This window comes from Anolis sagrei, chromosome 1 (genome assembly GCF_037176765.1).
Source record: "Anolis sagrei isolate rAnoSag1 chromosome 1, rAnoSag1.mat, whole genome shotgun sequence".
NCBI lineage: Eukaryota > Metazoa > Chordata > Lepidosauria > Squamata > Dactyloidae > Anolis > Anolis sagrei.
In genome coordinates this window covers 263,506,099-263,517,556 of record NC_090021.1, presented here as the reverse complement: position 1 = coordinate 263,517,556, position 11,458 = coordinate 263,506,099, and positions in this window count along the sequence as shown.

The following is an 11,458-nucleotide window of genomic DNA, read 5'->3' as shown; positions in this document are numbered from 1 at the left end:
AGAACCTGTGGGTGCCGTGAGGTAGATGCAGAAGTGGAGGACTCAGAACATTTTTTCTTAAAATGTCCCTACTACAACAGGATCCGGTCTTACTACCTAGAGCAGGGGTCCACAAACTTTTTAAGCAGAGAGCCAGGTCACAGTCCCTCAAACTGTTGGAGGGCCGGATTATAATTTGAAAAAACTGAATGAATTCCTATGCACACTGCACATATCTTATTTGTAGTGCAAAAACCACTTAAAAACAATACAATAATTAAAATGAAGAACAATTTTAACAAATATAAATTTATTAGTATTTTAGTGGGAAGTGTGGGCCTGCTTTTGGCTGATGAGATAGGATTGTTGTTGTTGTTGTGTGCTTTCAAGTCATTACAGACTTAGGTTGACCCTAAGCGAGGGCCAGGTTAATGACCTTCGAGGGCTGCATTCGGCCCCCGGGCCTTAGTTTGAGGACCCCTGACCTAGAGCCTCTGCTGGAGAACCATACTTATTCAGAGAATAAGGAGAAATTGCACATCCTTCTTCAGGGTTCAGATAAAAACTCTATTTTAAAATTGACCCTTTTTACCCAAAAAGCGCTGGCCATCCGTGAGAAGATGGAAGCAGAGAGAGGCAACCTTGCTGCCATCAACAAAACTCAAACTTAAAAACTTAATATGGGCACGCCACTAGTTTTACCTACCCATGCCCCCCACCCTAACCCTATTTTAAGGAATTAATCAATTTTAATCTTTTAACCTCTTTATCTTGTAGTTGCTCAATTATTTAGGAGTGGGTCGACAGGCCAGTAGGCCATGATGCCTTGTATTCATATATGGTTTTACTGTATGTGTATGTTTTGTATGTTTTGCATGTTTTGATATGGTCAAAATTGACTAATCAATAAAGAATTGTTGTTGTATCTATATTTCTGTGAAAAGTAAGATTATTATGTACCATAAGACAAAAGTGTCACATTTATTCAAGAATATTAGGAATTTTGAGTTTTTAATAGTTGCAAGGTACACTTCAGAAAAAGATGACTTAAACATCAAGAAAGAATTTAATACCAGTCTTCAGAAGTTAAGCAACTTTGTTCTTGGCATTCCCACATATGTACATAAATCTGTCAGTTTGATAGCTGTGTAAGGAATTTATTTTGAATAACAATATTTGCATGGCAGAGAAATCTGATTTAAACTAAGACTTTCAAAAACAAGAGACAGATTATTTTTAATCAAACCTGTTGTTTATCAGTATATCCAGTCATCCCATTGAAGGCGATTTTTTTTCATTCAACAGAAATACAAGAGAGAACCATGATTCTGTTCATAAAAGCAATTCTTTCATTAATGAGGTTGTATTGCTCTTCAAATAATACGTACAGCCATCTACCTTCTGGAATTAACATTCCTGGAGGCTCTGCAATCCTTGTATGGTCATCTTGTTTACCGTTCCACAAACAAGGTCACCAATAAGGCTGCCTTGGGGAATAGTTCAAAAAGTATTTTATCTGACATATTTTTTGTAGCAATCTTGAAAACTCTCCATCTCCATCAGACAGAGCTGGAACTGACACCTCTTGTTTCACAACAGGTAGATACTGCAACAGGAAAATTGCTACTTCTATGCTGGAAGCAGGTTTTCTTGCTGTGTAAAAGCTATCAGTCTGTTAGATGCTCACCTACTGCGGCAGTGTAAAAGCAATATGAGCCTAATGGTGACCAAGAAGGAGTGCTGGAAATGGAGTTAATCTTCACATCCTCTGCTCTTAAAAGCTCTTCTGCAGAAAGGAACATGTTCATTCCAGGCTGACTAGTGGGAATAATAACGATGTTATGCCCACAATAACAATCAAATTCAAATGACAAAAATGCACTTAAATGGACCCACTAAACTTATTTACCTTTCTTTTGTGTCTGGAATGCTGAGAAGGTTTACATTCTATTTTCATAAATAGAATTGCTTTCTCTCTCCTGCTTCCATCCATGTCAACATTTTCAACTTTGCTATTCCTTAAAGTAAAAAGTGATACTTGTCCCAACAACTAAATTCTATAGCACATTATACACTTTTGCATTTCTATAGTTCAGACCCCCTTCCCACACCCAACATATTAAATAATTGCCTAGGTTTGCCACCTAGTGGAAAGTGTAATTTTAAAGTATCTCTTCATAACAATGACATCTCTGATCAAGCACCCAAAAGAAAAAAAGATGAAATGTCTTAGGAGATACCCATTGAAGCTTTGGACTGTGGCTTCAGTTTCATTCTCAAGCAGTAACATAAAATCATTTATTCTGTAATATGAATCAATTGCATTCTTATATGGTTCAGAACATATCTGTGATTATTCAAAACAGATAATCTGGATTTTTAGGCCCCTTCCAAACTGCTATAAAAATCCAGATTATCTGTTTTGAACTGGAATATATGGTAGTGTAGACTAATATAATCCAGTTCAAAGCAGATAATCTGGATTTCATATGGCAGTGTAGATGGGGCCTTAGAGAATCCTTCCTGTTGCATGACCAGTGGCTGGGCTGGGGAGAAAAAAACCCACTAAAGTTTGAAGCCAGCAGACTCTACAGTATGATTTGGTCAATTGTCATCCAAAATTTTGGTTGTAAACATGTTAGCTCTAAGGCAGCAATTGCCACAGTTGTGGAGAACATATGAGTCTCTCAGTTTTGCTGGACCATCAGCCAGGCTATGTCTCACCCCTGTCAATACAGTCTAGATGATGAGAGGTTCAGTCAACCAATATCTGAAGTGCCATATGTTCCACTAGCCTAAATTACACTGTTCAAAAGCTAGAATTTCAACAATTTTGTTTGCTGTTTTATTCCAATACAACATTGTGTTCTACAGCTGCTCTAAGCCAGAGTAGAATGGCTGGTAGTAGTTCAATGTTCTGTTTTCTTATCATTGTTACAACTGGTCCTTTTTCATTACAATTAAATCACTATTCTTTCTGGATATATATATATAGAGAGAGAGAGAGAGAGAGAGAGAGAGCATGGTGCTCTTTCACAGTTTAAAGATTTCCCTTTGACTAATAGAAAATATCAAAGTAAAGACAACTAAATTTTTGAATTGATCAGTAATGCTGCTATAATTAAAAATAAAAGCATAGGCGAAGAAATTGAAAGAAGCAAGCTTTTGATTAAAGCCACAATAGCCCTGGACACTCTCAAAAGTACTTTACCAAAGTCTTCTGAAGGCTGATGCTACATGTTGATTTTGGGATGGCTGAATAGTTACAAATCAAATATGACAAAATAGAGGAGGTAAAGTCTGAAAACACTAGAAAGCTATGACATGACAAAGATGTCATCTAAATTTTCCATTAATTTTTTTTTAAAAAAAAATGAATGATGGCAATTCAAAGCCAAGCCCTTATCACTGAAATGACTTCTGTGACATCTTTGCTTTCTACACAGTTGGAATGTTGGTACTTCAGTGTTACATCACATCATTTCAGAAAATTGGTGTCCAGAGACTTCATCAACACATGCATAATACAACTAAGTTTTTTTATGAGTGAATAGGGAAAAGAAAATATATGATATGTGGAGCAGAAAAATAGAGTAAAGAAAAAAATGTGTTGCATAATGATACAATAGATGTTGAGGTACAAATTGGGTACTAAGAATTTCTGAAACTTTACCCATTTAGAAGTTAAATAATTCCATATCATGGCCCAAGGATCTTAAGAGAACCAGATTCCATCTGTTACTGAAAAGTAAGCAGGGTCAGCTCTGGCTAATACTTGGAAGGGAGGCCGCCAATGAATACCAGATCTGTGGATTATATTTCAAAGGAAAGAACTTGCAAAATGACCTCTGGGTATTCTTTACCTTTGAAAACCCTATGAAATTCTTTGGATCACCATAAATCATCAGGTGACTTGAAGGCACACACATATAGTTTCGTATCAATGCTGTTTTCCTTTGTCAAAGACTGTGAAATATTTTTTTAGTAGAATTAATGAGCAATTAAGGCAAATTCATAACAGTTTGCTCATGTGCATGTTTACTCCATAAGAAATCAGGGAATTACTGCCATTGGATTGTATTTGAAGATGTTAGTTCAGTTGAGTTTAATCCTGGTTCAGACACTGGAACTCTTGCCAAAATGGAAATGAAATCCATAGAGTTCTTCTGGCAGGATGGGCAGGTACAGAACCCATGGGAAACCTTGGCACTAGGATAAAAGAGGAACTGTGGTTTGGATGGGCATCTGTCTTGAATGCTTTGATTGTTTATTCCTGCATGGCAGAGGTTCAACTAGGTAGCTTTGGTGGTCTTTTCCAATTCAATGAATCTATGGAATATGGTCTGGAGGGTATCAGAGAATGGAAGGAGTCCCACAGAGCTGTAGGGGGGAGCAGGAATTTATTCAACAGGTGTTATTCATTCCATTGGATGCAACCATAAGTGCTTGACTAAAAGAAGGTTGTATATAATCAGAACCTGCATCAGTCACATACAGAATCTTAAGGACATCAGACATGTTAAGACAAATGTACTTACCAGACTTTGGCAGACAGGAACTGAATGTGAACTAAAGTGAATTCCCAATGCATCTGGGAAGAAGAATGAGATATTTGCACACTATGGTTTTCAGATATTGGTGGTGCAAGCAGCCATTTACAGATGGTCTCTCCAAATCAAGGAAACAGCATTTGACATATCCTGCAGATGCTTCATTGTGGATATTGTTACTGCTTGTCCTGTCTGCAGTCTGCAAGCTGATAAGCTCTGTCAGCTGGTAGCTGCCAGTAGGCATCTGGTTTTTTAAAAGCAATTTTTCAAAAAGAAGTTAAACAAGAGAAACAAGAGAAATGTTGCCCATGTCCATAATTCCCTTGGTACAGATGAAAGTTCATCATGTACTTTTCTCTATCCCCTCCTTATTCATCACAATCCTCTCATTTTACCTGGAACCATTTCTCCCCTTTCACAAAGGATCCCTGATAGGATTTGATAAGGGCATACAGGCAGCTCTGACTTCAGGGATGGAATGAGTTATTTCAGCACTTCTGATTCCTCAGATGTAGCTTCATCTTTATATACAATCAATGAAAACACAGGCAAACCCACCTGCATTCTTAAGTTCATAAATGATTGCTGACAAGTTTTGATATTCCTGGTCGGGTTTGTGTGTTTCTATAAAAATCCGAAACAAAGGGAAGCTCAAAATGCCTTTGCTTGTGTTCCAAAGGACTGAAGCTAGTAGTCGGTTTCCAGTCCAAGAAACAGTCTTGGAATTAAATCTGTTTGCTTGGAGTAGAAACCCTCCTATTCAGATGTTGACTTCATGTGAAGAAAGCCATAGGAGCAAATTGAGGGAGTACACTAGTGAGTTCCACTCTTTTGTCCCTATTGAATACACTTTGTAAATTAGCAAAGAGAGCTACAGAGGGTTGGATGTTTATGGCTTGCTGTCTTTAAAACTGTCCTTATGGTCTGTTGGCAAACATTACATATAAATGTACCAATGACTATTAGTGAGTTGGTGATCTTTAATACATTGTGGGCTATTCCAAAGAAGGCATTAATGGCTTGTTCTGTTTCTCAAGAGAATATTAGGAGAACATTCTTGACATAAGAGCATGTTTGCAATAAAGAAAATACCAACCAAAGTAGTGGTTTCTGCAGGTATTTCAGATGAAATCAGGCACTTTTGTACTCATCATAAATATTCATTTGGATTTGGCTCTGGGGTCTTCATGTTTGCTGCATTAAAAGCCATTCAAGATACTACATTATACACTCTATCCTTTACATTTTAGTTGAGTGCAGAGAAAAGTGTTTGAAGTGAGCCTTCTTTAATATTATGCAACTTGCCACATACAACCGAGTCAAGTCAGTCCTTTAAAAGTGTATTTAATATATTATAGGTATAGCTATGAAAGCAACTGCAGACTTGACGAATACTGAACAAACTGATACTATCAGAAGATTCAGTTTCTGGGATTAAACACAAGCTGATTCTCATGAATAAATTTCTCTTCGATATATCTAAATAAAAATTGATATATTGCATAGTTTTCTAAGTAACAGAGGCAAGATAACACCAGTGTGATTTTTTAAATATACATCATTGTTCATATTGTGGGTTACCAATGTCACTTACTATTGTTGACAGAAAAATGAAAAGGTTTACAGCATGACTGTTCTTCTCATTTATTCTGATGTTGGACTGCAGCTACTCCAAGATATACTGAAAGACTGATATTGTATCAAGATTGACACAAGTACCTTGTTTTCAAAAAAACACCTACTACATTGCTGATTGTGCTAGGCTTTCACAGCACACATCTTACACATCCTTATTTTACAAATCTTTGCTTGTTTAATGTGATTTTAACTGACTTGTTTTAGTAATAGCATGTTTAATTTTAATATTTATATTCTGTATGCTTTAAATAGCATTTTTTAAAGGTTGAGGCTCACTTTGGGTCTCAATTAAGTGCTGGGGGACTTCAATGTCCATGCGGAGACCACTCTGTCAGGAGCAGCTCAGGACTTCATGGCCACCATGGCAACCATGGGGCTGTACCAACTGGTATCTGTCCCTACCCACAGAGCTGGGCACACACTGAACTTTGTTTTCTGCCAGTGATGGGGGGAAGGGGTTAATATCTTTGACCTAACCACATGTGAAAATGCTGTGTCACTGTCATCAGAGTGAGGGGGCTGATGTAATGGGGAGAAATAAAAGCTGTGTTCTCCCTGATGAGCAGGGATGGTGGTTGTAGAGAGTTGGAGAGAGAGAAATTGTAAAGTTTCTATATATTATATACACTGTACATATTGCTGCAACAAAGAGAAAATACTCTTGCAATTTTTTTGGAAAGAACAACTGTGTGTGTTTCTTCCTGTTACTTCAAAAGTCCACTACACATATCTGTGGGTATCTGGTTCCATAAATGGAGTTATTACAGTCCCTTATGCGTTTCTTTTAAACACTACACAGACTTTATGTATGTGTGGAGAGAGAGATCTAAATAACAAAGCTTGTAGACTTTTCTATTCTAATTAAAGGGTATTAACAGGTCAATTATCTAAAGTCTCTTGAATATAAAATATATAAATAGTACAAAACTTATCTATATATTATTAATAAAGTTTTTAGTCAACAAATTCTGCTGTGGTCATCTTCCTCTGCTTCTTTATACATTCCATAAAGAGTTTCCATTCTTCTTGAAGTTTCTGTGTATTTGTTTGTTGTAAAGCTAAAGTTAATTTGTCCATTTTGATTATTTTAAAAACTTTTGTAATCTAATCTTCTGATGTTGGTGTGTTTTGTTGTTTCCATAATTTTCCATATTAAATTCTTGACGCTGTTGTCATATAAAGAAAGATTCTTGATATTTCAATATCTGTTTGTTTAATAATCCCAGTAGAAAAAGTTCTAGTTTCAATGGAATGTTATAGTTTAATGTTGTCCCTGATCAAATGTCACTTACCCACTATTAAAGAATACCTATTCATGCTTACTACCTCTAAAGTCCAGATCTTGTCGATAATACTTTCCCTCTATTAGGCTCTAGCAGATACTCACCATCATCAAAATCCTGAACCCACATGAATATCCTGGTCCCTGGGGTGTTCTGTGACCTGAACACTCTGTAGGATGTGCAGTGGATAAAGTGGGTCCAAACAACTTTCTACATGCCATGCAGTTATGATAAATGTGCAGAAACATGGATTTGATGTATTTGCTCATGGAAGCAATGACCAGACTTTCCTTGCCTTGGTTTTGCAAGTGGACACAAGAGGTCATTCATTTCTTGTGAAATCCCAGAGCATAAATGCCCTATCTTTCAATTTAGTGGTGAGAGAGATGAAGGAGCAATGTTACTGCAGATCTCTGGATTTATTTTCCAAAAATGAGCAGACAGTTGAGAAAACCATGCTAATCTGGAGGGGGGGGGGAGCGGTGTTAATGAAAATATAAGGCTCCTAGCCAATATTGTAATGGATCATACAGTATTCAAGAACCAACCTCCCCTAATATGTTGAACAATCACTTAGTTTTTATTTTACTCACTGTATTGTCGAAGGCTTTCATGGTTGGAATCACTGAGTTGTTGTAGGTTTTTTCGGGCTGTATGGCCATGGTCTAGAGGCATTCTCTCACCACATCGAAGCTGATCAGTTTGTCATTGGTATCTAACTTGAGATTGCTGTTTTTTTTTCTATGAAGTGGGCTGAGTCCTTGATGCAGTGTGTATTAAAAAAACTCTAAAATTGCAATGGCACAACAACAGAGAGGAAGCAGGCAGGGACATCTAATTACCTCTCAACAAAATTTGCTCCAGACACAGTCAGCCCATTGTATGCTAATCAAGGTGGTCAGTTGAAACATTCACACCTAGCTCCAGGAGACAAGAGTCCTTTGTCTCACCCTGGTCATTCCACAGATATATAAACCCTTTTTCCTAGTTCCAACAGACCTCACTACCTCTGAGGATGCTTGCCACAGATGCAGGCGAAACATCAGGGGACAATGCCTCTAGACCATGGCCATACAGCCCGAAAAAACCTACAACAACCCATTTACTCACTGTATAAGTTACCTGGGTCATTGATAAGTTCACATAAGACAGCAAATTAAGTATCTGACATGAATACTTGATATTCTGCAGTAACAGTTTCAAGAACACCGAAAATGAGTATAAAATGAACATGTGACACAATTATAATTTAATTAAGAAGAAGCTGCATGAGGTAAATATAAGATTTTGCTGAACAAAACGTACGATACAATGGAAATGAAACAGGTGGTGCAGTAAAAGAAAGGAACACATAGGCTAACAATGGTAACAAGAGATGAGTAAGAACATATATGGAGGTGAAGTAATAGGACAAGTAAAGCTACCTAAAACTAGCTAGTCACAGAACATGAACAGTACTTGGGATGAAAAGAAGGTGGCTTAGAAGATCAGTGTTTGAGCTGAAATTGTTAGCTTTACAAATGGAAAGAAAGGAGATTAAATTGACTGCTGAGCCTATCGTTGGAGCAGTCAATACAAAGCAGGAAGGCAATCAAATTTGGAATGACTTGAATTGACTTGGAGCATGGGCAGATGAAGCAATTCAGTGCTGAAAAGTGCAAGGTAATGAGTCTCGGGATTAGAGCAGGACTAGGAAATATATCTTTAATGGCCATATGCTTCCAAACATTGAGCAGGAGTAGGATCTGGTGGTAGAGTTGGATACAGCACTAAATACTCTTGGCATAGTGCTAGAAATAAATTAAAACATAAAGTAAAGCAATGGGAGGTATAAAAAGATATTGGACCAAATAATCACTTAGCATAAAGAGGAACTGTTATAGTAAATGCCAGTGATAGTAATTCCCAAATTCATCCATGATGAGACAATCCAATTGAATTAAATTCATCCTAGTAAAAGGTATCACCTTTGTATACTACAACTGGAATTGGTTATTGGTACTAAGGAATGCTTTTTATAACTTCTAAAAAATTATCAGTTAATGTCAATGGGGGAGATATTACCACTTTATTTGCAAACTTATTTTTAATGCCCAGCAACCTATGTGAGGAGCTAGTTTAAAATTCAAGTGATCTGTGATTTTCCTTAAATCCTGCAACTAAAACTGGTAGGATGAATATCATTCTGAGTTATTTTTTTCACCTGCAACACTGAAATAATGAGGAGTTCGTAGCTAGACTAAAATACTATGGGCTAAAATGGGCATATTTGTAAACAACAGTTGAACTAATATAATTTTTAAAAAGTGTATATTTTCATTATATCCATCAGGACAGCTTTCAAATTCAGAATTAAATGTTACAAAATATAGAGATGTCATTGAAAACAGTATTCTAATGTTGATTCTAACTGTTCTCACATTATGATGGATTCAATTCCACACCCATGGTAACTAGAAACTGAAAATGCAGTTATCTTAGGAAGTAGGGTAAATCCTACCAGACATTATCATAATCATAAGTTCACATAAGGTTAAGGAGGCAGATCACATTTTTTTCAGGGTTACTTACATTAAGTTTAGACATGGATGTACCTTTGGGAGAATGATAGGGGATCAGTGCTCTGAGATATAAAGAACTGAAGAATGGCATGAAATATTTGAAATAAATAAACACAAATAAACAAATAATATGCAGTTTTATTGTGCATATATGTTGTTGTTATGTGCCTTCAAATTAGTTCCAAAAATATAGTGACCAGTGGGGTTTCTAGACAAGATATATTCAGAACAGGTTTGACATTACCATCTTCTTACACTGAAGCAGTGTGACTATCCAAGGTCACCTGAAGGATTTCTGAGCAGGGATTTGAACTCTTGTTTCCTAGGATCCTGGTGTTGCACCCTAGCACTGGAACACCTCTTTCACCCAGCACCACACCAGAGTCCAATGATCCAATAAAAGTATGTTTATTTTAAAAAGTATATAAAAAGGGGAAAGGGGGACATCCAAAAGAAGCCAGAGTTTAGTAGCAGTAATCCAAAAATGCCAGGTTACACATCAAATCAAGAAACCTAAAATCACAGAATAAATCCAAAGGTATATCCCTGAACATGAAAACAGAAACCTCTTTAAGGTAACTTCTCCAAAGGTACATAGGCATAAACAGGAACATTAAACAAAAAATCTTGACAATATAGGAACCATGAACTTGGAATCATGAAGAGGAATCATGAGCAGGAATAATTAACAGGAATAATGAACAGGAGACAGATATCCTAATAGCAATGTTGTCTCCTCTGAAAGGCCTAAAACCCAAACCACTAAATTTAAACCTGCCAGGGCACCCATAGCATCATGCCTAACACATCTGGACTTCAAAGTCATATCGGGAATCTTCTAGGACTATCTAGTTTGTCTGCTTTTCATGCCCTGCATTCTCAGGTCTAATCTGCACTCCTCTGAAAACTCCTCAGCTTCCTGAGGCTTTTCTCAGGGGAACTGGCACTTTCATTTTCCCCTGTTGCCTGGGAACAATCTGAAGAATTCAAAACATTAGCCTCATCTGTCTACAATTCCCCCAAACACTCACAGACTCCTCATTTTAGATTCATCATTCCACTCATACCTTCAACATTCAGAAAAATCCTCTAATGCTTACCAGACCTGGCCCAATACTAATCTCACAGCATGTCAATCCTAGGTGCACTGGTTTAATGTTACAGTGGCATCTTCCCCCTGCCAAATAGTTCTTTATACAGAATACAACCCACTAGTCTTCCACAATTACATACCTTGGGGCTAAATATGGTCTATGTATATCACATAAAAATGCTCTCCTCATCCCTGTCCCCACAAGCAAAGGCTGCATGGTCAATATGGCTAGGTATCTTTCCTTGAAGAGTTTTGGCAGCCACTTGGAGAGAGTGTGTTGGCCACCCCTGAAGGATGAAGGGAGCAGCATGAACAATAGTGGCAGCAGCCACTCAGGAATCACGAAGCTCAAGC